This window comes from Homalodisca vitripennis, chromosome 6 (assembly GCF_021130785.1).
Source record: "Homalodisca vitripennis isolate AUS2020 chromosome 6, UT_GWSS_2.1, whole genome shotgun sequence".
NCBI classification, from domain to species: domain Eukaryota; kingdom Metazoa; phylum Arthropoda; class Insecta; order Hemiptera; family Cicadellidae; genus Homalodisca; species Homalodisca vitripennis.
Window position 1 is genome coordinate 53702823 of NC_060212.1, and position 27285 is coordinate 53730107.

A 27285-nucleotide genomic window follows, 5' to 3' on the forward strand; every position below is an offset into this window, starting at 1 on the left:
GTGTTCTTAATATCCGCCATTTTGCATAGGGTAAGCCTTTTGAGGTCTGGTTTGAGGTATTGTATTCTACTAAAAAGGAAACACTTTAATTTGCGTGTACTTTAATCTCGACCTATACTCTAATGTAAAATTTTCTTTTGACTACCTAAGGCATAAAAATCTAGCGCCCGTGCATAACTTAATTTACACTACAGCATAATTTCCATTATAAATCCTACCGCCAATCGAGTCAAAAACTAGTCTCGAAAAATATTAGTAAGCTTTCGTCGTAGTGACAGGTGCATAACTCCCTGTGTCCAAGTCGAAGATTAGATCTGAAATTGAATGATATAGAGTTGAATTGCCAGTACGTTATACGTTATTGAATAATCACAAATATAATATACATTTTATTAATTTATCGGCGTGTATATTGTTTGTGATATTCACGCCACATTTAAAATTTCCGAGAGTGACTGTACGGGGGAAGATTGAGCAATAAATTCCAAATGTGACCCAGCTTCCTTGGTCTGTTCCACCTGTATCAGAATTTTTTGTTAATTTTTGGGCATTCACTGTAATAAACCCTATGGCATAACCCAAAATGAAATAATTATTTTATCTGTTTTGAATATTGACTGGCCGAAGAGGCGTCCATGTCATTACAAAAAACTAAACAAGCACGCTCTTATATTTTGAACATTACATTTCCTGTTAGTAAATTATTTTTAATCACTCTGTACAATAATGGACTACTTTTTAACACAGCTGAGTTCTGTGAAAGTCATCGTTTCCCTCGCAGATAAATACGTTGATTTTTCCTCTCCCAGACATTAAAACTATTTTTTCCATGTGTTAACATATCTTTCCCTGTGTAAACAATCAATATGATTCCGTTGATTGTTTTGGTAGTCCCATGTTCCAACAACTGATTTCAACACCAAATTTAATTATAAAATGAAGCTAGGCTACATTTTACTATGGAATAATAATCTGTCTATATGCATCATATCACAAAAACGAGCTGGTGAATAAACTTTGCATGCAGCTATATTTATATATAGGTAACACCTAGTTCAATGATGTGCGTGGCACTCATTACGATTTAGGTGAGCGTTATTAATATTTTTACATTAGCCACATGGATAAAAAAGGCGGCCAATGGCTAAATGAAACATTTATTGACTTGTCATAGGACAATTTTTGTTTAGAATGATGAGTACTATCAGAGACAGAAATTTGTGAACCCCAGTATGTATTCTTCATCGGGAAACAAAGCAAAATCAATTATGGAAAAAGTACTAAAACAAGATTAAATTACAATAGCGATAAATAAACAGTGTTGGCAGATAATCATTACCTTAGCAACATGGAAAATATTAGCGATCGAAATATAATTCACTCAAAATAGAAAAGCTCATACACGTGCAAAACATACAAATTAACTACGAGCCATGGGTAACTAGAATCACAATTCTTTGTTTGAAGTTTATTTTTGACCATGGAAGGATTGTGAAAGAAACAGGATTCTTCCTGTTTCTGTTCAGAAAATTCCTGTTTCCTTTAGAATCACAAAGCAGTACAACCGGCCACTAAATAAATTTTTTTATGACATAAGGTTGTCGAATATTGCGTCCAATTTTCACTCCATTGTATCAGTCTATATCATCAATTCTTTCACTAAGAAGGCTAAAATTTGGACTTTGGGGTTTCTTCTCATTCTTCTAATATAGTTCCAGTGTTACTGAAGACGTTGGAAGTATTCAATCACATTCATGGAATGTTTTATGCAATGCAAAACAGAGGAATTGAAGATGAAACCCGCGAGTAAGTAATACATAATAATTTAAGTAAATGGATAAAACTTAATTTCGTTGTAAGTTAATGTAAATCATAACAATAATCAAGTCTTCAGAATAGCTGCCTTACTACAGTTTTATTTATTTACTAGCATAAACTTTATACGTGTAATGTTGTTTATAAACTACGTTATAAATGAAATTAAAAAGTTACCAAAATTAATAAACTATAAAATTGCTGCTTCCTTACTACTTTGTTTAAACCGTTTTAGTAGTTAATTTTAACAATTTAACTTATTAAATACGGTAATATATTCTCTGTTGAAAATAGTTAATAATATATTGTTGAATAGTTAATAGACTTTAACTCAATTCAAGTGATACTCCAACTTTACTACTGAAGTTAACCATCTTGAAGCACAACATACTTCAGTAGCTGACAACTTACAGGAAATTTTTGGTCGTTAATCTGAACCTTAAACACTTCAAATCCGGAATTCCGGCAATATTACGTATCAATTTAAGTTTTGTAATTAAGCACTTCTTTCTTAAAGTTAGTTAAACTTGACGAAAAGTTAGTTACTACACTAATGGCTGGAATACTTTATGAGAAACAATAATTTTATGGAGTAAAGGTTACTGTCCTAAAGATCATGATTACTTTTTCAAGAAAGTTATAACAACTAACTGTATAGCTAATTACAAACTGCTCAACAGTTTTATTTTCGTCGCTTAGTTTCTGTAATAAACTTAAGCAAAGTAATATAAACTTTTTCAAAACAAGTCCTCTTTAGATTAGTCATTTTTCGATTAATATCAAAGAAAGAATTTTTCTTATTAAGACTATTACAGCTTTTGATATATTTGACTAAACTGAATAAGATGTTTCAAAGAAAAGGTATTTGATCTCTCTTTCCATAGGTTAATACCAACTCAGTTAAGAATGTTTTCATGTAAACAAACACAAAATATCTGCAGATTTAAAATTCCAGATGACTTATCGTTATTTAATTTTTAATCATAGAAAGTCTAAATATTCCACCCATTAAATTATATTTTTTCAATATTGAGTTTCAATTAGATTATGAATTGATGTTAACACTTATAATAATTAATAAAAATTTTTTTATTAAATTTTCTTCGTGTTCATAATTTCCTATGTAAAATAACTCTAAATTTGATAGACAGCTATAAACAAAAAATGGAAGTTTGAAAACGAAATTTTGGATAACTATCATGAATTTCTACTCTTTTTTCACCAAACCATACTCAAAAATACACGATAAATAAATAAATAAGGTCTTTATTTAACAAGCGTCCATCAGTACAACTGTTTTTCATGAAAATTCTTGTCAGACATATAGAATACATGGAGAGCAATAACGTAAACCATAAAATAAACGTAAAACACTAAACTATAAAAACTAAACTAACCTGATGCATATGCATGGGTCAGGCAAACACCACCTTCACACTCCCCTTAAATTTCTTACAGCTATAACTTTTTAAAGTGGGTGGCAAAGCATTGTATTTCTTTGGTCCAAAATAACTAAAACTCTTTTTCCCCGTTTCCAGCTTTGTCTTTAGTAGGTGCAATAGGCTGTTCTGTCGGGTACTACGCACATTAATTTCTTGCCTGAATACCAGCTTATTCCTGAGGTATTCAAGTTTTCCCGTCTGAAGAATTTTGTGAACCAGATTGACGGTTTGCAAGTCGGAGACACCCATGATAGACAACACCTTAGCATTTAATCTGTACTCGCTGATGTGGTCGAATTTTTTCAGATTGTAAACGAATCTCAGTGCTCTGTTCTGCAGACGAGTAAGTATCATAAAAGTTTCCTGAGTCAGACAACAAGCAAAAGCTGGAAGAGCATAATGTATAGCAGGAAATATTGTTGACCGAACAATTTCCAGCTTGGAAGATTCTGGCAAAATTGTGCTTAATCTGTAAAGGGCCTTTAATCTCATTGTCACTGTTTTACATATAGCTTTGACATGATTGGAAAAATCGAGTTGGGGGTCAATAGTAACACCAAGAATCTTTAGACTATTACTTGCCATCAAAAGCTTACCGTCCACAAATATACACCGTTCAGCGCAGCTATTCACAGACTGACTACTCGAAGATAACCGGTCTACAAGCATCACAGAACATTTATTAGAATTCAATAGCAAACCATGATCGTCTGACCATTTCTTTACACTCACTAAAACAGTATTGACATGACGGACAGCCTCAGCCGTTTCTGAGGGTTTAAAATAAATCAATAGCTGTGAATCATCCGCGTAGGAATGCAAAGAACAGTGACTTAAGTGATCTTTCAAATCTGCTGTGTATATAAGAAAGAGAATCGGTTTCTAAGCAACTGCCTTGAGGAACACCGACGAACATAGGAAGTGCTGTCGATAACTTCCCGTTTACCTTTGTACGTTGCTTACGCCCAGACAAATAAGATGAAAACCATCTAACTGAGATATCATCAAACTGGTAAAATCTTAGCTTTGCTAGCAACAAATCAACAAATTAACCGAGTCAAAGGCTTGGGAGAAGTCAAGGGAAGTAATCACACTCTCTAGGCCCTTATCTTTAGTTGAAATAATTTCATCAAAGACATTGAGAAGTGCTGAGCATGTGCTAAAACCCTGCCTAAATCCTGACTGTGTTTCAGGAAGTAATCCTTCAGATACTAAATATAAGACTAGTTGTTCTGCCACAACTTTTTCCAGTATTTTGGAGATGACAGGAAGGATTGAGATAGGTCGAAAGTCTGAAACTAAGGTAGGATTGAGATTCTTTGGCAGAGGAACCACCACGCTCTGCTTCCAACTAGAAGGGAAGTTGCCAGTTTTCAATGATACATTGACCAATTGAGAAATTGCTCCAATGCAAAAGGGACTCAGGCCTCTAACTATTTTTATGGATATTCCATCCACACCAAATGCAGTACTTGTGATACTGTTCATCAACTCCTTTACCTTACTTTCGGATACAGGAGAAAAAGTGAAAGTAGAATCTATCCTTGCACATTTGTTACTGTTAAAGAATTTCAGTTTTTCTGTGCTCACTGTCCCGTTACAACCCATAGTTGAGAAGTAATGATTTAAATCTTCTAGTTCGGATACCTTTAAAGTTCGGAGCTATATAGGAAATTTTGAATTTATAAATTTATATTTTTCATTATTGATAAATTTTGATGGTATTTTGAGATACGAATAATTGCACAGATGAAATGCACTTCCTCTGTAAATAAACGAGGAAAACATTTGTTTCACTGCTTGCCCTAATATTTATTTCAATTACCACGAAACACCTGATTTAGTCTTTGATGTTATTTATAAATACATATGAAGTAATTGTAGGACTGAGGAATAGTAAGAAACTGAAAAAAAATATTTCAGAACTGGAAGAACTCGTACCTTCGCATCAAATCCTTATAATATTACATAATTATTGAACCCTTTAGCTTACTGAGATTTCTAAATATTCTTTATTAATACTCTCCTGGGTGTTTCAGCATTAAACATTGTAAAATTAAAATTAAATAACCTTCAAGTTATCACTCCTACGGATTAAACACCAGCTACGTTTCAATAATACCCTTTTACAAATTAAACATTTGATAGAGTAGACCTTAAAGTACCTAAGCTGTGTGCATAGATACCACATTATTAATAATGACTGTTACGTAAAATTTTTTAGCCAATTGTTTTAATTCTGACACTTTGCAACAATTAATGCCAACTATATAAGGAAATGATTTTTGTACGAAATCATTTTATTGCACCTATTGACCTACGTGCTTGATTAGGACTGAGAAACGCACAGTTGCAAATAACTTCAACTTCCTACGTCAGAAAAAAATATACATTGCAGCGGTCTAGCAATCCAGCAGTAATAGAGTTAGTATTTGCGTAAATCATAATAATTATTTTGAGTACCTGTGATATCTGAAATATAAAGGCACATTGTCCCTTTAATTTTGTAATATCACTGAGATAACTGTGCTATATTGTTATACATGTGACAAGAGTATGATAACTTCGCCATATATTATGGTACCCTACCTTGCAAGAGATACTAACTTGAAAATTCGTTGGAAAGTTTTTAGAGTCTCTATAATATCCATTTATGACACTCCACCTTTGTATAATATGTTTAATGCATGATTTCATTGATGTGGGATTTGCTGAATATTTAGCTATTGCAACAACTATACAAATATGATTTAATCAAATACATTCATGGAATAAAAATTAATTTCAAGAGATTAGGAGGTTGTACAGGTAGTTAGGGACAACTAAACATTTTTAAATAGCACTTATAGTCAAGTAACATATAATTTTAAAGGTCTTGGTTATTGAATAAAAATACACTTAAGGAATTGCAATCAAACCATTCTAAAAGAAAACCCTAAGTGATGAATTAACTTTTGTTTCAAAACAAAGCCTCCTATCTATTTATTCATAAATTTAATACTCCTTTTAATTTAATTTAAATAAATTTTGAAAGACTGTTCTTATTTCCATTAAGATAGAAGTTGTTTAATAATGATATTTATATATATATAAAATATATATAAATTGTAATTTATAGATATGTATTTACGACGACAAAGATTACTCGTCTATTATGGTTATCAACCTCAAATTAATTCAACTGAAACTGTAGCATTCAATAACTACAAAGTCAATATTGGTCAGTGAATGTTGCCCTACATAACTGTATGGTGGCAACACAATGATACCCCACTAATGGAATGTTCCTTTGTAAATTACAGATGTGTGACTTATTTTACAAGTCAATTATGCTTATGAAACACATTTTATCACCTTAAGGCAACTGAAGCTCTAACACTATAAAGTTAAGCAATGTTCGCAGAGAGTCGACATAGATACCAAACACAAAGGTTACCATGAATCGAAATATATATCGCTAGGAATTGTACACCTAGTCTGTTAATTGCTGGAGGCGTTTCATTATGTAAGTTCCTGAACAAGCAAATGTTTATAGATTGATTTTGTAATATTAATTTTCATTATAGCTTACAATGATATACCCTTATCACATTCATGTTGGGTACACCTTTGTGACTTGGATTATGCGTCATTTGTGGTTTTAATTCATACATTAAACCACTTTAAGGCATTATAAAATAACACTCTGTTTTACACAGATACTTAATACAAAGATAACCAGCAATTAGAATATATCGCTAGTATTATACCTTGTACCTTGTGTGTTACTAGCTTGAGGCCTCCGATTATGTGAGTTACTGAACAAGCAAAGCTTTTCTACGAGTGATTTTACAATATAAATGTTCGCTCAAGATTAAAATGGTATTAGTTTTTTTAACGTATCCTTTACGTAATAATTGTAGATCGGGATACATGTAACTTTATATAGTTCATAGCAGATTGGTGTGAAGCAGATACACACCAATCTGTTTCAAGTGGATTTTCCTTAAACTTCCCTCGTATTTCATGTTGAATTACTATAAATATAACAACTTTACAGGGTGATTAAAAGGTAATTGGTACCCCCTCTAAAGTTTTTAACTATTTTATATATATATATATATTATATATATATATATATATATATATATATATATATATACAATCTCTTTGAGGCAATATTACTAGCTAGTAAGGGTTACACTAGTGATGATAGTTTCCAAATTTATGACCTTTAAGGGAAAAGGGTGGTGGTTGGGGTCAACTAAAAACTTTCAAATAGCACTTGTAGTCCTGTAACAAATAATCTTAAATGTCATGGTTATTCACTGAAAAATACACAACCTAGAATGGTAACGCGTAGTCTCTCAGACGACGCAAGCTATAAAAACCGGTCCAGGTGGCATGTGCATGACGTGACCGACCCCCCATCACCAATACCTTCCCCATGCCAGCCAAGGTTAATGCTGGATAGGGTTCCATTTTGTTTCATTCTCTCAGTTCATTTCAGTGAGCTTATAGTCGTCTTGCCGTTTATGTTCCTTTTTTCTTCCTGAGTAAATATATGAAAAGTTGTTTTGTGTGAATGTAGTGTTAGTTTTTCTGATAATTTTTACCGTGGATGGTCAAGTAACCATAGCTGATCCACTGAACACTAGTTTTGAAATAAGAGAAATACTATCTGAACTTGAACGAAGTGATTGTGATGAACAAGAAAGTGATCATGATGATGAAACGGGTTTATGATCAACTCATTTGTTATTTATGTCCATCAGGCATTGTCAACAAAAATTAAACCTATGACAAGAAGGGCATTTGCTAAAGAAATATGTGTTGAACTAACAACTCCGCACATTCAGGGAAGACAAAAACTGCCAAATTTATCAAGGAATCTCAAACAAAACATTGGCCCATCAACATCTGAGGCTCAAAATGTTATTGAAGAAGCAGGAACAAGGAAGATTTGTGCAGTTTGCCCAGCGATAAAAACGAGAATGACTCGATTCCAGTGCACAAAATGTTATAAGCATATTTGCTTGGAGCACCGAGGTATGCTGTGTGTAAAGTGTTCCAATAAAGACTGAAATCAACAAAAATCAGGAAACATGACCTCTAAGATGTAAATAACGTCATTTGTAAATAAATTTAATTTAAATTATATTTTTATACATTTTTATTCATTTTTCCCTAAAGTAGTCTGAGAGACTACGCGTTTACCATTTGTGTGTGGCAAATAGGCGCTACCATTCTAGGGTTAAATAATTAAAATCACACCACTTTACAAGAAATGGCAGCACCAAACTTATAATGTTTAAAAGTAAGTTGCTCTTGTAAGTAAGTACTTGTTTATTATTTTAGTTGTATGAAATCTGATTGCAGCACTCTTACCGGCTACTAATGGGTACACTAATAATGATAGTTTTCAAATTTTTGACTCTCAGGGGTAAGGGTGGTGGTGGAGTTCAACCAAATTTTTTAAAATAACACTTACATTCTTGTATCGCATAATTTTAAAGGTCATGGTTATTCAATAAAAAATCCACTTAAAGAATTGAAATTGGACCGCTTTAAAGGAAATGGTATCTTTCAGAATATGAAGTGAAAGTCTACAAGTCAAGAAGAGTTGTTTAATCACAGAGAGAACCTTCTAGTAGAAGATAAATTTTCAAGTAATTTACTTTTTTTGCCTTTTACATGTACAGTTATATTAAAACTAATATAAAACTGGTAAGAAAAATGAATATTTTTAGTAAATATTAAATTGTAAGAGGTGATCTCTTTCATACCTTAATTTAAGTGTCCCAATTGCTCTGCGAGGACCTCCCTGCAGTGATACATACACTCAGCTGTCCAACAATGCTTAGATGTTTATAATATCCATGTCGAATCTGTGAACATCGAGTTTTCTTTAGAGTGGTCCGATCTCAATTATTTAAGTGTATTTTTTATTGACTAAACAAGACCTTTAAAATTATATGCTACAAGACTATAAGTGATATTTAAAATTGTTGGGTAACCCCCCACTCCACCTCTGTTCCCTGAGAGTCAACAATTTTAAAACTATAATTATTAGTGAAACCCTTTGTAGCTAGGAAGATACCACAAACACAAACAGCCAAAACAATTTTTATATATTTATAATAACAAAAAAATTAAGAAAGTGTGCAACTACTTTTCAATCACTCTGTATAGGAAGTAACTAATCGCATACAACTAAAATTTTGCAACTTATTCCTAGCATTTACGATTACTCGGAAAAACGGATCTTCTTGCCAACTTTTGAACAACAATCACATCATTGGTTTGATTACCAATCTGCCCACACAGATGTGGAGATGGAGGGGTGTGTTGAGTCATAAAAACTACTTTATGTGTGGGGAATTTTGCTATAACGAAATTCTGATGATGTACGTCTTCTATATAATAATAGTTCGTAGTTTTCCAGAAGCATGCAAAATATTGTGCATCTATAGAGTGGTCAGTGGCATAAGAAACAGCATTCGCCATTAGTGATTACGTCTGGCCTCTTTTTACATCTTGCTTCGAGTGAGGCGTATGTCCCAAATTTGTCTTGGGAATTTAGTGTCAGTAAGTGAATTCCTTCCTTCTTTCAGACATTCACTGAATTTAATAGGGTCCTTTAGGGTTTTCAATAGTAGTAATATGTGCAAAGCTTGGAGAAATAATACAATTACATCAAAACACTCATTGTATTTAAGTAAAGGAGAATGGTAATCCTATCCTTATACTCAGTCAAATTCATGAGGATTGAAAGCCGAGTTCGTACAAACAAAATCACGTTCTCTCAATATAAATTATAATTATAAATTATGCATAAAACTGGAAAATATTTCATTAAGAAATAACAATCAGAGGTTTAAAAGCCTCAGAGACAAATAATTTGTTTAAATCGAGTTTTTTAGCTGGTTTAATGTCCATTGTTAAGGTTTTATGATCCGTTTGTGTGGTTAAGAAATGGAAATAAAAGTATTTTTTGGTAAGTTATCAGGGTTGCATAGATATACAGATATACAATCATTGGAATATTATTTTATTTGTTCGTTTTCTGTATTTGTTATACTTTTAACATTTTCCAATTATTTTATGAATAACTAACTGAAAGATCTAAACCACGGAAAAACAAAGAACAGAATACTAATATAAAGTATGAAATATAAATCAATAAATTTATATATAAATATTAATACCATCACGGCTTTATAACTAATAACCTTATGCTATATTCAAGTTTCTTTTCGTTGCTAGCATTCACCATTAAATAAAAAATTACGCATTCAAATACGCAATATTGTTTCCTAAATAGAAATGTTACTATGTCCTATTTATAGATTTAATCTTTTATAAGCGCTCAGAAAAACCCGTTCAAATTGAGACTGGCAGAAAGTATTATAATATATACCTGAAGTAAATGTTAATAACCGACGCCCAGCAATATAAAACTTTTCACTGTTAACACAAACCAATAGTAAAAGTAATTAAAAATGTTTTGTTTTTGAGTAAGATTTACAGTAAATGAGCTTTCTACAGGTTTTAGTAATTGAAAATTTCAGTGGAGCATATTGAATGTTTTTATCGTTATATATAAGTTACAATAGCAATGTTCTTGAGGGGGTACTTTACCATTATGTTTTATATGTTCAGTATAAAAATTTAAATAATATATCAATCTAAAGACATTACACTAATTTTTTTAAGCATATAATAAAAAACCTAGCATTATTATTCTTTTACATTTTATACCTTGTATATTTCTGTCAAAATTTTATATATCCAAACATTTAACTTTTTAATAAATGCTAATGAGGGCTCCTTTACAAAGCTAGTAAATGGTGCTCACAGGTATTCTTCATTTATACATTTTAATAAACTACATTTACAGAAGGAAAGTAATTTCTAAATGTCTTTAATACTCCTACATTAGTTTACAGCACTCGAGGAATGCTTACACGGAAATATTGCAGGTTGTAATTAAAATCTTATTTATATCATACAAAGTACATTACTTCCCAAGATAATAAACTGTGACAGTTTAATATAACTTGTTCCATCTTGTTACATCTACATCATCAATATAAATGCATCACTTATTAAATGCATCATACCTTTTCTCATAATATTTTCATATGTAGCTCCCGTAATACAAAAAGTTCACTCACGGGTTCACAATTGTTATGAGTATAGCTCGACCTCATCCACAAGGCAATCTGGCTGAGTGCGTTACTACGTTCACTTACCTGTCACGCTACTTCAATAGGATCTTGTTTCTACGTCCTTTGTAAATAATACTTCCCGTATATTTTTCTGTACTATTCTCTCCTGAGAATATTGTTGTATTTAAAACCTTGAAAATTTCTTGAGTCTTTCGCGTTTCACTCGTGTAATTACTGCAAAGCGCCTTCGGCTTCTACGACAGTGCGATATCAGGTACCGTAGTAAGTGACTCAAGTCGGACTGGCTGGCTGGCTCCAGATCTTTGTAATAAAGTAAGGCTTGTGGCAATAAGTAGTGAAATAATTTGGCGGATGTCTAGGACAGATAATCATGATGAGGTTGTCAAATTCCTTATCGACTATCTGGGTACTGGGATCGAGACCTATCTTGTTAGTAGATAGAGATCGTACAAAGGAAGGAAAATTTGTCAACCAAAAGGTATGGACTGGGTGTTGACAATCATTCCAAGATCAAACCATAGGCTGACGCCTGCAAAAAGTAAATCAGTAACTCCCCAAGGACTTCTTGCAAACACTCGATGGCGCGGTGCCAAATATTATCCCGACATATATGCGACAGTGTCATGTATAAGGACTCTTCTATCTTGTAATATACAGCTTGGCAACTTATAAATATAAATACGTTATAGTACAAATCATTTCAAATCAAAGTAATTTCTGTTCAGTTTATAAGGGGCCTTATATTAAATCTTTGTTTTTAAATAAAATTCGCGTAGTTTGAGAATTGTCTCATAAAATATGTATTTTTCTTTTACATTTCCAAAGGCCAGTTGTGTTAGCTTAATCATTTTTGAATAATATTTATAGCCGATTTTATTACTTTAAATTACCTATAAGCCTAACTTTCTTATTATTACATTTACAATATGGGAGAGCAAAGATCATGTAGTGAACGGCAACTAATATATCAATATTGTACTGAAGAAGATAATTTCACCGTTGTCTGGAATGAAAATCTTAATATTACAACGGCATACTATTTAATGTAAATGAAATTCATATAACGTGTTTTTGGATATTTCCTCAATTATTTGGAGACTTTATCTTCTTTTACATCCATATACTGTAGTATCTTTCCATTTCGAGAAGAGAATATAGGTCTTAGAATTCTAAGTAGACTTATAATGTGAGATATCAGTTTACTACTTCCTTTTTTGAATAGTAGTTCTTGGTATTTGACGGACCTTTTTTACTGTTTTACAGTAGCACAGAAATTTAGATTTTTTTAAAGAATGACTTCAGTAAATTTTAACAGAGTGTGAAATAATTTATGATGTGAATATGTTACTTATGTTTCCATTGTTTTTCTTGAAGTAAATTTGAGGGATCACAACATCGGTTACTGCCTACTTACTGAGAAGGAGAAAATTCTTAAACTTACAATTTTAGCTTAAATTACTAATAGCTTTGCTATCTATTGATTTTAGTAGCGTATATATAAAGCAGTAAACATACTTTGTATGCAGAATACTTAAAATTCAAACCCATACAAAAACTCGACTGATTTTTGTTATGTAAGTGAAACTATTTCAACCTTATTTTAAATAAATAAGACTAAATTCCTATTCTTATCTCATTCACACGTTCAAAAGAGAAATAATTGTATAGACAATTTAAGCAGTGCATTTGTTGTTAATGTTAAGATAAATATTATATTAAAAGATACTCTTAGCCTTTTTATTTTACAAAATAAAATGGTACATTGTAGACCTACAGTACTCCCCATAATATTCTAAAAAATGTGTAAAATGCATTCAGGTACTTAGTAAATGTAAACTAATAATATACTATAATTACTGATAAATTAATGCCTTCAACAACTTCTATTGTAAAATGAAAGGAATGATGAAGAATAATGCTTGGAAAGGAGAAGATAATAATGTGATTGATTGCCCAGGAAATTCGTCAGCTATTCACAACGTTTCTGAAAAACTGAAAGAACCCTTCACTTGATTGTTGTTATACCTGCTCTATGCTCTCCTCAAATAAAAATGGTCTGAAAACATAGAAGAAAGATTGGAGTATGCGTATGTCGTAACAGTTGTCTCCGTGTTTATGCAATGAATTTATAAAATATATTATATATTTTTCTGTTCATTCTGGTTTTTTACTGTAAACAAGTATATAAAATTTTATATTTCCCGTCAATCAATACGGATTTAACTCAGGATTACCGCGAATACTGGGGAATATAGTTTAGATTAATGGGCCTGCCATAGAAAGATACTATTGGTAAGTGAACAAAGAGACAAAACTACCGTGTGTGATTGAAGTGGACTGATGGAAGTGAGTTTAAGTAATATGAATAATAATCACTGTGTTAATTAGAATAATAATTCCTACACTCCATGTTATATTTAAATTCGTAATAAAATGTTCAAGTTCTACATTCACAGTCAATCCATCCTTCCCACCATAGCTAAGTTGTGTTTTGAAAACTCGGTTGATCCATTTTGCTTAGAGATCGTGTCTAAAACATTGCATTTTACTCAGTTGTGTACCTGATGAGACTAGGAGAATACCTAGTTACCTATATTACACTATGTTTTGTAGTCTAAATATCTCTGAACACGAAACGATGCATAGAGTTTGTTTTTTGATTCTTCGTTGCCGTCTTTTTTGGATTACTCCAGGCGAACATGACTCCAGATTCCATGGATTAAGTCTCTGACAGCGTTTGGTTTCAGACGCAGCACTATGAGGAAGGTGTACTGGAGAAACCCGAACTTTCAAAATCATATTCGTATATCATTATAAATTAAAGTTTTCGAAAACTGTATTAGTATTAGATTTATATTTTTGTTTCGTATTTGTTTCTTATCTTCTTGTATGATAACGTTTACAATGAAAACCTAATTCAGTACAATGAGTTTTATGAAGTTACAGTAAATAATAACGGGAAATATGATTCGGGGACAAGCAAAACTATTACGTCTCTATAGAAACCGTACAATTATTTGGCGTCTTTAAATGTTAATTGACATTTTGAATATAATTGAATGTAGTTCAATAATAACTTATTCATATTGCAAAAGTCTTTGCAAAAATATTTTAACATTATTACGTGTTTATTTTGATAAATAAAAAGAATTAGGCTTATATATAAATAGCCATATAATAATAACTAAATAATAAGTACAACTATTAAAATAATTAAATACCATATCCTAAAAATTGTGAATACAGCTTGAAAAAATAGAACAAGCTACCAACAGAGGTACCTGGAGCTTTAAGGTGTTCGAAAATCTATGAATGTATGAAATAACAAAAAAAAATCCATATACAAGACATTAATTCTTAGTACTTAAATATAAAACGCTGTAAGGTAATTAAAATTAAAAACTGCTCTGAATTTTACTGAATTTTCTGGAAATTCTACCGGTATTCTTGAGCAAATATTTAATTTCACACCTAAGAGATATTTACGATTTCGTTGTTTTTTTACCATTTGTTGAGGTCAGTTCCTAGTAGGTTTAGGGCAGAAGGCGACTCGTTATGGAAACCTAAGGGACGCGAGTCGTGAGCTGAACTTTGAGATTCTTCTCCAAAATATTTCTTCCCTTAATACTGTGTGCTTGTGTGTATCTTTCAAATTAAAAGAAGTATTTTACTCCTAGTAACTTTCGTTTTATTATACAGTGGCATAGAATCCTTTTCACACGATTCATATCGTATTGTTTTTACGTAGTAATTGATATCATATTCTACTCTAATCATATGAGTAGAATCAATAATGGAATTTAATTGCTTGCAATTTTAAAAGATAACGGTGAAATATATTGTGGAAATGTGTAAACTGTATTATATTAACTTTTACCAGCTCTGTCAATTAAAAATTAGTTTTTAAGCAATATTTACAAAATTTTTTTATTATTTAAAGAGTATTTATGCTACTAACTGATGTCTGAGAATAACATACACAAGAACCGTATGAACATTAAACAAAAATTGTATTTATACTAATTTTCATAATTGTTTATACTTATAAATATTTGGGAGGACATTTTTTAACGATTAAATAGCCCGAATGTAACTTAAGGGTTAGTGTTAAGTATTTTTAATCCACTTATAATATATGTCGCTTTTTGTAGTAATACAATAAACATCTAGATTTTTGGGCACTTAGAATTTGTGGTAAGGAGTAAGTTTCTTTTTATTGAAAGTGCTGCATATGCAAAGTTCCCTGTATAATAAACAATGTTATGACATGGTGTGATCCAAAATATATGTTAGTTGTGGCATCAACCACATAAGCCTAACAAGTAGACTAACAATGTAGGTGTTACCGTGTTTTCAAACCACAAGATTGCCGGTATTCATCTCACACCGACATTACACCACAAGAATGTTACAACTATATCCCACGGAAATTATCACCATGCGTCTGGTATTTATCTCTCAGGTCACTATCAAAATAAGAAAGCTGTTATTTATATTTTATGGATATTACACCACCAGAATGCTGACATTAACTTTCATTACCATATTCTAAACATTTATATATATATATTTATATATATATATATATATATATATATATATATATATATATTCACTTCGAGTGTATAAAAGCAGAATTGCTCTGTTATATCAATTATTAGACTTCTTGATATAAACTTCCTTTAATATTTCGGCTTTTATTTTTTATTTATTTATTTACTTTTGTAAATTTTGTTGCTGTGTTGTTATTTTGTATTATACCTTATTATACCTTTTTGAAAACGGCAAAAAGCCGAAATATTAAAGGAACTTTATATCAAGAAGTCTAATATTTTATATATATATATATATATATATATATATATATATATATATATATATATATATCCTATTACTGAAACCACCACAACACATATTAATAATGGCTAGTTTATACACATACAATGCACATGCATATAAACGATGACAAATTTAACGCGTGTTAAATTATATAAACCAGAACAGATGCGAGATTTTCCCATTTGCGGCAACGCTTCCCCCATGCCTCGCTATCCTGTAATGTAGAGCTCATGAATACTCCCACAAACAGTCGATTTCCCTTCATCTTTATAATTACGATAATTCCTTTCTTATAATCGTTATATGCAATAGTGTAAAACACTGCAACATTTACAATACATAAGTACCTCAGTCTCATGAATGTTAAGAACGGATTTAGTCTGTTGTATTTGGTTTTCTCTGCCCCGTGCTACGAAAAGACGGATCAAATATTCTTTCCTGAATTCAGACAATCACTTACTTTAATAAGGTCCTTTAGGGTTTTCTATAGTAGTAATATGTACAAAGCTTGAAAAATAACACAATTACATCGCAACACTCATTGTAATAAGTAAAGGAAAATGGTAAGCCTATTCTTATACTCATTCAAATTCATGAGGATTGAAAGCTGAGTTCGTGAAAAAAAATCACATTCTCTCAATATAAATTATTCATAAAACTGGAAAATATTTCATTAAGAAATAACAATTAAAGGTTCAAAATCCTCAGACACAAATAATTTGTTTCAATCGAGTTTTTAGCTGGTTTAATGTCCATTGTTAAGGTTTTATGATCCGTCTGTGTAATTAAGTAATGGAAATAAAAGTATTTTTTGGTGCGTTATCAGGATTGCATAGATATACAGTCAATCATTGGAATATTATTTTATTTGTTCGTTTTCTGTATTTGTTATACTTTTAACATTTTCCAATTTTATGACATGTGAGTGAACAGTGGAAAAATTACAGGCATTGTGGTCTAATTATTAACCAACTGAAGGTTCTAAACCACGGAAAAATAAAGAAAAGAATACTAATATAAAGTATGAAATATAAATCAATAAATTTATATATAAATATTGATACCATCACGGCTTTATAACTAATATCCTTATGCTATATTCAAGTTTCTTTTCGTTGCTCGCATTCACCATCAAATAAAAAATGACGCATTCAAATACGCAATACTGTTTCCTAAATAGAAATGTCACTATGTCCTATTTATAGATTTAATATATTATAAGCACTCAGTAAAACCCGTTCTAATTGACACTGGCAGAGAGTATCAAATACCTGAAGTATATGTTAATAACCGACGGACGCCGAGCAATAGAAAAACTTTTCACTGTTAACTCAAACCAATAGTAAAAGTAATTAAAAATGTTTTGTTGTTGAGTAAGATTTAAATGAGCTTTCTACAGGTTTTAGTAATTGAAGATTTCAGTGGAGCATATTGAATGCATTTATGGTTATATATTAGTTGCAATATTTTTCTAGTTATGTCCAGTTTGTAATAAATGTTTAGCGAAATTTGATTTTATTGTAGACATGTTATTTGTTTTCAAAGCTTGTATATATTCTTTAAGTCTTTTATTAAAATTTCTGCCAGTTTGTCCAATATAATAGCTTTCACATTCACTACAGTTAATTTTGTATACTCCACATTGTTTGTATAAATCTTATTTGTCATCTTTTTGGTTTACTTTTTTTTCAATTAGTTTAAACGTATTATTTCTTGTTGGGTAAACTGATGGAAAATTTTGAATTTTGAAAGGGTTTTCGAACACATTTTTTATTTTAGTATTGAAAGGTACACGTATATATTTCGGAATTTCATTATTATTAGGAATAAGCCGTATTGTGTTGGTTTTATAGATTTTTCATGTTTTCTTCTGAATAATTTTGTCTACAATATGGGGTTGATATCCATTTTTGACAGCTAAATATTTTATGATTTTCATTTCTTTAGTTTTATTTTCATCACTCATTGGTATATTTAACATTCTATTTATAATTGAGTGATATGCTGCTAATTTGTGTTTCCATGGATGGGTAGAGGATGGTGGTATTAGAAGATCTGTTTGGGTTGTTTTTCTATAAATTTCAAATGAGTGGTTTCCATTAATATTAGAAATGCTTATATCAAGAAAGTTAATTTTGACTTATTGGATTTCTTTTGAAAACTTAATTGTTGGTGATATAGAATTGCTGAATGTTAAAAACTGGTCTGCTTGCTTTTCATCTCCTTTGAAAAGACATAAGGTATCATCAACATATCTAAACCAGTAAATTATTTGATCTATAAATGAATTAGTACCACTCATTATTTTGTTGCTTTCTAAATGTTGCATATATATATTAGCAAGAAGGCCTGAATGGGTTGGTAATGGGATCTCCTCTTTCAGGCCTTTATATATCCAAACATTTAACGTTTTAATAAATGCTAATGAGGGCTCCTTTACAAAGCTAGTAAATGGTGCTCACAGGTATTCTTCATTTATAAATTTTAATAAACTACATTTACAGCAGGCAAGTAATTTCTCAATGTCTTTCATAGTCCTACATTAGTTTACAGCACTCGAGGAATGCTTACACGGAAATATTGCAGGTTATAATTAAAATCTTATTTATATCATAAAAAGTACATTACTTCCCAAGATAATAAACTGTGACAGTTTAATATAACTTGTTCCATCTTGTTACATCTACATCATCAATATAAATGCATCACTTATTAAATGCATCATACCTTTTCTCATAATATTTTCATATGTAGCTCCCGTAATACAAAAAGTTCACTCACGGGTTCACAATTGTTATGAGTATAGCTCGACCTCATCCACAAGGCAATCTGGCTGAGTGCGTTATTACCTTCACTTACCTGTCACGCTACTTCAATAGGATCTTGTTTCTACGTCCTTTGTAAATAATACTTCCCGTATATTTTTCTTTAATATAATTTCTCTTGATAATATTGTTGTATACAGAACCTTGAAAATTTGTTGAGTCTTTCGAGTTTCACTCGTACAATTACTGCAAAGCGTCTTCAGCTTCTACGACAGTGCGATATCCAGGTACCGTAGTAAGTGACTCAAGTCAGACTGGCTGGCTGACCCCAGATCTTGGTAATAAATTAAGGCTTCTGGTAATAGGTAGTGGAGTACTTTTGGGAATGTCAGAAACAGATAATCATGATGAGGTTGTCAAATTCCTCATCGACTATCTAGTTACTGGGAACGAGACCTATCTTGTAAGTTGATAGAGATCTGAAAAAGATAGGATAATGTGTCAACTAAGAGCCAGTGACTGGGTCATTGGCACAAGCATTCCAAGATCAAACCATAGGCTGACGCCTGCAAGAAGTATATCTGAGACTCCCCAAGGACTTCATGCAAATACTCGATGGCGCAGCGCCAAATATTATCCCGACATATATGGAACATTGTCAAATATAAAAACTCTTCTATCTTGTAATATAAAGCTTGGCAACTTAATATAAATACGATTTAGTACAAATAATTTCAAATCAAAGTAATTTCTTTTCAGGTTATAAGGGGCCTTATATTAAATCTGTTTTTATCTAAAATTCACGTAGTTTGATAATTGTTTAATAAAATATATATTTTTCTTTTAAATTTCATAAAGCCTATTTTGTTTAGTTAATACATTTTTTGAATATTATTTATAGCCCATTTTATTACTTCAAATTACCTATAAGCCTAACTTTCTTATTATTACATTAACAATAGGCCTACGTTTACAGTTACATTTACAACATGGGAGAACAAAGATTATGTAGTGAACGGTAACTAATATATCAATATTGTACTGAAGAAGATAATTTTACCGTTGTATGGAATGAAAATCTAAATTACAACGTCATATCATTTAATGCCAATGAAATTCAAATCACGAGTTTTTTGATACTTCATTAATTATTTGGATACTTTCTCTTCTTTTACCTCCATATACTGTAGTATCATTCCATTTCGAGGAGAGAATGTAGGTGTTCTCGAAGTACACTTTTACACTTTTAATACACACACACTTTTAATGTGAGAGATCAGTTTACTATATCTTTTTTAAAATAGTAGTTTTGGTATTTGACGGACCTGTTGTAATGTTTTACGGTAGCACAGAAATTTAGATTATTTTTAAGAATGACTTCAGTAAATTTTAACAGAATGTAATATAATTTGTGATGTGAATATGATACTTATGTTCCCATTTTTTTTATTTAAGTAAAGTTGAGGGGAACACAAAATCGGTTACTGCCTACTTACTGAGAAGGAGAAAATTCATGAACTTACAACTTTAGCATACATTACAAATATATTTTCTATACTTTGATTTTAGTAACGTATGTATAAAGCAGTAGACATATTTTCTATGCAGAAGATTAAAAAAATAAAAACCATAGGAAAAACTCGACTGCTTTTTGTTTTGTAAGTGAGACTATTAACTTCTCAACCTTATTTTAAATAAATAGCTCTAAAGTCCAATTCTTATCTCATCCCCTCATGCATAAGAGAAATAATAGTATTAACAATTTAAACAGACCATTCGTAGTAGATGTTAAGAAAAGTATTATGTTGTAAGATAATCTTAGCCCTTTTATTTTACAAAATAAAATGGTACATTGTAGACCTACAGTACTCCCCATAATATTCTAAAGTATGTGTAAAATGCATTCTGGTACTTAGTATATGTAAAATCAAAATATACTATAATTACTGATAAATCGATGCCTTGAACAGTTTCTATTGTAAACTGCACCGAATGATGAAGAATAAAGCTTGGGAAGGAGAATACAATAATGTGATTGATTGCCCAGGAAATTCGTCAACTATTTACAACGTTTCTGAAAAACTGAAAGAACCCTTCACGTGATTGTTGTTAGACCTGCTCTATGCTCTCCTCAAATAAAAATGGGCTGAAAACGTAGAAGAAAGATTGGATTAGGCATCTGCCATAACAGTTGTCTCCGTGTTTATGCAATGAATTTATATAATATATTATATATTTTTGTGTTCATTCTGGTTTTGTACTGTGAAAAAGTATATACAATTTTATATTCCCCGTCAATCAATACGGATTTAACTCAGGATTACCGCGAATACTGGGGAATATAGTTTAGATTAATGGGCCTGCCATAGAAAGATACTATTGGTAAGTAGTCAAAGAGACAAAACTAACGTGTGTGATTGAAGTGGACTGATGGAAGTGAGTTTAAGTAATATGACTAATAATCACTGTGTTAATTAGAATAACAATTCCTACACTAGATGTTATATTCAAATTCGTAATAACATGATCAAATTCTTCATTCACGGTCAGTCCATCTTGCCCACCATAGCTAAGTTGCCTGTTGAAAACTTGGTTGTTCCATTTTGCTTACAGATCGTGTCTAAAACATTGCATTGTACTCAGTTATGAACCTAAAGAGACTAGGAGAATACCTCGTTACCTAGATTGCACTACATTTTGTAGTTTAAGTATCTTTGAAGACGAAACGAGGCATAGATAATGTTTTTCGCTTCTTCGTCGCCGTCTTTTTTGGATTACTCCAGGCGAAAATAACTCCAGATTCAATGGGTTAAGTCTCTGACAGCGTCCGATTTCTGACGCAGCACTATGAGGAAGGTGTACTGGAGAAACCTGAACATTCAAAATCATACACTTATATCAATTATAACTTAAAGTTTTAGAAAACTTTGTTAGTGTTACATTTCTACTTGTGTTTCGTATTTGTTTCAACTTAACTTTTTACAATGAAAACCTAATACAATACAATGCGTTTTATGAAGTTACAGTGAATAATAACGGTAAATATGATTCGGGGACAAGTAAAACTATTACGTCTCTATAGAAACCGTACAATTATTTGGCGTCTTTAAATGTTAATTGACATGTTGAATATAATTAAATGTACTTCAATAATAACTTATTCATATTACAAAAGTTTTTGAAAAAATTGTTAAACATTATTAAGCGTTAATTTTGAATGCATTATAATAAATACAACTATTTAAATAATTAAATACCACATCCATTAAAAATTGTGAATACAGCTTGAAAAAATAGAACAAGCTACCAACAGAGGTACCTGGAGCTTTAAGATGTTTGAAAATCTATGAATGTATGAAATAAAAGAAAAATGCCATATAAAAGACATTAATTCTTAGTACTTAAATGTAAAACGCTGTAAGGCAATTAAAATTATAAACTTCTATGTATTTTACAGAATTTTCTGGAAATTCTACCGGTATTCTTGAGCAATTACTTAAGTTCACACCTAAGAGATATTTACGATTTCATTGTTTTTTACCATTTGTTGAGGGCAGTTCCCAGAAGGCTTAGGGCAGAAGGCGACTCGTTATGGAAACCCAAGGGACGCGAGTCATGAGCTGAACTTTAAGATTCTTATCCAAAATATTTCTTCCCTTAAAACTGTGTGCTTGTGTTTCTCTTTCAGATTACTAGAAATATTTTACTCCTAGTAACTTTCGTTTTATTATACAATGGCATACAATCTTTTTCACACGATTCATATCGTATTGTGTTTACGTAGTAATAGAATCATATGAATAGAATCAACAATGGAATTTAATTGCTTACAATTTTAAAAGATAACGGTGAAATATATTGTGGAAATGTGTAAACTGTATTTTATTAACTTTTACCAGCTCTGTCAATTAAAAATTAGTTTTCAACAATATTTACAAAAAGTCTTTATTAATTAAAGAGTATTGTATTTATGCTACTAAGTGATGTCTGAGCATAACATACACAGGACCCGTATAAACATTAAACAAAAATTTTATTTATACTGGTTTTCATAATATTTATACTTATAAATAATTGGGAGTACATTTTTAAACGATTAAATAGCCCGAATGTAACCTAAGGATTAGTGTTAAGTATTTTTAATCCACTTATAATATATGTCACTTTTTGTAGTAATACAATAAACATCTAGATTTTTGGGCACTTAGAATTTGTAGTAAGGAGTAATTTTCTTTTTATTGAAAGTTCTGTATATGCCAAGTTCCCTGCGTAATAAACAATGTAATGACATGGTGTGATCCAAAATATATGTTAGTTGTGGCATCAACCACATAAGCCTAAAAAGTAGACTAACAATGTAGGTGTTACTGTGTTTTCAAACCAAAAGATTGCCGGTATTCATCTCTCATCAACATTACACCACAAGAATGTTACAACTATATCCCACGGAAATTATTACCATGCGTCTGGTATTTATCTCTCAGGTCACTATCAATATAAGAATGCTGTTATTTATATTTTATGGATATTACACCACCAGAATGCTGACATTAACTTTCATTACCATATTCTTAAAACACACACACACACACACACACACACACACACACACACACACACACACACACACACACACACACACACACACACACACACACACACACACACACACACACACACACACACACACACGCACACACACACACATACACACACACACACACACACACACACACACACATATATATATATATATATATATATATATATATATATATATATATATATATATATATGTATATATATATATATGTTTAGAATATATTTATATCCTATTACTGAAACCACCACAACACATAGTAAAAATGGCTAGTTTATACCCATACAATACACATGCATATAAACGATGACACATTCTACGTGTGTTAAATTATATAAACCTGAACAGATGTGAGATTTTCTCATTCGCGGCAACTCTTGAACCTATAACGCTTCCCCATGCCTCGCTATCCTGTAATGTAGAGCTCATGAATACTCCCGCAAACGGTCGATTTCTCTTCATCTTTATAATTACGATAATGCCTTTCTTATAATCGTTATATGCAATAGTGTAAAACACTGCAACATTTACAATACATAAGTACCTCGGTCTCATGAATGTTATGAACGCATTTAGTCTGTTGTATTTGGTTTTCTCTGCCCCGTGCTACGAAAGGACGGATAAAATATTTTTAAAATGGGGATCGGCTTCTTGTTTAAATAATTTCCAGCAGTAAATTACAATGGTCGTAGGTAATACAACCCTTAATAATCCCTAGTGCCTATGCAGTCAGTATCCAATGACTGTGCCCATTAGAGTGCACATATAGTTATAAAAACTAAAATTCCTATTTATCTGTCTGACCACTTCAATATTATCTCTTACATTAGTGAACGATCTACTAGAAGGTGAGCCACTTTACTAACAATCCCCATTCATAGATCAAAAATTTTTATAGGTCGTTTACTCTTTAGGCTTTGGAACACTCTCCTTGATGATATTAGAAGTATTGACAGACGTGCGTATTTCGGGTCGAGGGTCGGGGATTTGCAACTTGGGGACTGTGGGTTGCTTGTGGTGTGTGTGAGGTCAGACAGTATGTTGGAACAGTTGAATGTGTAATTTTTTGTTTTATTTAATCTTTTAAATTTTTAATTATTCTGTTTATCTTTTTTGAGATTTATATTATTATTATTAGTTTCACTAGTACATTTATGGGAATTTATTATACTCCGCCTCTTTAATAAAAACAATGTTTCATTATATACATTTCATATACCTTTAGCAATAACTGAATAGTAATTAAAACTTAAAAGAATAAAAAATCAATAACAGAAATAATTAATAGCATAAACAAAGAATCATACAATATTACAACCCTACTATAACAATACCAAAATTACACATCCCATAATAGATTCAGGGAAACTAATTCATAAGTTATGGTAAAATATAAATGAACAATAACGCAAGTTCCAATAACAAATAACAATAAAGGTCAATCAAATCTTCAGACGATACTAGCAAAACCTTTTAAGCAACAGTGACACCAACATGAATAACAGAATTTCAGAAAACAGGTCAATATAAATATTTGTAACAATATTACAAACCATAGACAAGTAATATACTTTTCTCATTGTACTATTTTCTTTTACATGTATGACAAATGTAGTACTGAGGTAGCTCATCATTCTCAAATGATTGGCAGCAGCATGGTGAAACCAGGAATGGTGCCCACCATGTTAACCTTCCGGACCTAAGTATTTCTCACATTCGGTTTGCCTTCGTGAGCGTTCCTGCACTGACACGACACGAAGTCCTAATTAATTGTATTTTAAACAGTTCGTTTGACTCGAAATATAAAAAATATAAGCATAAGAATTGTGCTTGTATTCTTATAGTGTCCTCATAGTAACACTTCTGATGTGAAGAGGGGTGGAGTCTTCAATGTAACAATTATTTGTGTATTTAATTGCATTAAAGTCTCAGTTATCAATATCAATATTGTATTATGTTACAATAATAAAATATTAAAACAATGATCCTCAAAGGATGCAAAACAACCCATAATCAGTATAATTCTAAATATTCCTGACTCTATAGTACCTAAATGTTGCAAACTTTAACTGAGTCTGACTAATGATGGAAATTTGGTATATAAGGATATGTATAAGTTTCCTATCTAGCTACATAAGTGTTATTATAATAATAATTTCTGGTAGCCAAGTTGTGCATTTGAAAAGTTGCAGTTTGATTAAAATGCACCAAAATCCTGTACCGATTACTGGTTATCAACATAAAATGTAGAAGTTATGTTTTTTTTTAATATGCTTTATACCGAAAAATAGATGCTGTTATGTTTAGTGACATCGGTTACATTGCTGTTAACTTTCAAATGTTTTATTCGAAAGTAGTTCCGAATGGTAATGAACGTGGCACCTAAAGACAAAAGTTACAATTCCTTGAGAGTATTCCTTTTTATCTGTGACTTGTATAAATCTGTAATCGTTTAGACTGTTGACGGTAAACCGGTCTCCTCTGGCGATTAAAATAATATTCTTGCGAGAATCTTCTTTCACAGGGCTTAAATTCCCCTCAATTCTTTTTTAAAAGCTTTTAACTTAACTTTTACTTAGATGGCACATTTTTTCTATGGTGAGATTTATGTGAATTTTATGACGTCTTTTAATATTAATTAAAAATAATAAAAACTACTTAGGAACTAATGTACTAAATTGATATAATCACATTCCCTAATCATTACTGACTATGACATAAACAATAAATACGACAATATGTTAAATTTATCAATTATATCTAAGTTCGGAAGTTTGAAAAATGTATATAAAGGTAAAATCTTTGTTAGCCCATCGTTTGAAACGATCGTGATTTCTCATGTTGGATTTCAGCCTTTTTGCCATCTCACAAAAAATGTTTTAATTATTATAAAACTGCAAAATAACCGTTAGTTTAATTTTTGGTTCTTGGGTTTTTGGATTAAAGCGATGTCTTAAGGATACATTACAATATATTTTAATATTTAAAAACAAATAAAAAATCCTAACAAAGTAATACAATTAATTATTTAAAATTCTGCATTGGTATTTATATTATGTTAGGAGAGGTTTTCTCTTGAACTCCTTATATATATTTTTAATCTTATCATTTAACAAATTGTAGAATGTTTTAACCGCATATATATATATATATATATATATATATATATATATATATATATATATATATATATATATATATGTGTGTGTGTGTGTATGTGTGTGTGTGTGTGTGTGTGTCTTTTAATGGTCATGGCATATCAAGAAAGTTTTTAAGTATGTTTCTACTATTAGAAGTTATTTCGGATTTTCGTAAGCCGAATCACATTAGCAAACACATTTGCGAGCATAAATTATTCTTTTGCCCAATATTTGTAACCACCTGGTAAAGATCTAACAACACGTATACCACCTAACTTGTCATCTATTTCATTTCACTATTTATTAATATTAGAATGTATTACAAGCTATCAGTATCGAGAACTAGAAACTGGAATAGAAATATAGAAATTTACCAATCAAGCGAATATTTTTAAATAATAGAAAACGCTATGTTCTAATAACCCTCTGTTATTGGAAGTTTAAGAACCACGGATAACGAGATCTATGCCATTGGTTGGTTTGTATTTTGTGTTCTGTAGGTTTATAGATTCA